Here is a 1,187-nt window from a genome sequence, read left to right as displayed (position 1 = left end):
TTTTCGCATGACTGTACAATGATATTTATTATGTCGAAATAATTATTTTTTTATGTATTATATTATAATCTATAAATAGATCAAAGATGAATAAAAAAATACATTTTAATTTATTTATTCATCTTTGTAATTGTATATAAACTCAAACAATAATACACTACAATAACAAAAGATGTCGACGCAATTACAACCATTCTTTCTAATGAATGTTTTCCTTCATTTGAAAACAAAAGAAGATGTTGTCAATTTTATATCAGTTAACAAAACACTTCTATCTGTATCGTATTCTGTTCATGTTAATCCGAGGTTTTTTTCCCTTGAAACCATCATTTGGTTCATAAAACATTTCTCGCCGTCAACAATCAATTTTAATTACCTACAAGTTGAAAATTGGGATGTTTTCGATTCAAAACTTGATGAAGTGAGTTTTTTCAGAAATGTCGAAATAGATTCAAAATTTCCAATTAAATATTTAGAAAAGGTAAAAAGTTGTCTCATGTTCAATTCTAAATATTATTCTAAATTTTTCACATTTGAATTATTCAAAAATTTAAAAACAATAGAAATTGAAGATGTAATGTTTCCAACGTTATTTAAGTGTTTTGAAACACTTGAACTGACTTGTGGCAATTTTCCAAAGCAAATTATTTTATTTGACGAATACTTTACCAATGTTTTTGATTGTAAAAATCGTATTCATCCAATTCAATTTAAAAACTATACCGAAAATATGACAAACGAAATTCAATCGATAATAAGTCTTGCAAAAAAGAAGTTTGACGTTACTTTTTACACCGACAAGTGTTATAAAATGGGCAAATACAAGAAAGCACTTATTAATAATATTACTAGTGTAAAAGTGTATACCACGTTAATTAGTGATTTAAAATTCGACATGAAAGACAATGCTAATGCATTAAAAAGAAACATTTCATTGATATTTACAAAAGTACCAAGTAAGGAAGAAATTGAAACGCTTAATGTTATAATGTATAAAGCACTTTTAAATTGTGTATACGTTGCAACAGAACGATTTATCGATATCAAAGTGTTTGACTTAACTCAACTTAATTTAGAAAGCATTGATTCTGCAATTATTAATAATATACACACGGAATTCATTTTGGGAAACAAATTGCCACAAAATGTTGGAATTTTCGGTACATTTAAAACACAAAAAAGTATTC

The sequence above is a fragment of the Entamoeba invadens genome, assembly GCF_000330505.1.
Source record: "Entamoeba invadens IP1 unplaced genomic scaffold scaff_1105074725033, whole genome shotgun sequence".
NCBI classification, from domain to species: Eukaryota; Evosea; order Mastigamoebida; family Endamoebidae; genus Entamoeba; species Entamoeba invadens.
The sequence above is the reverse complement of the archived record's forward strand: the minus strand, read 5'-3'. Positions refer to the sequence as shown.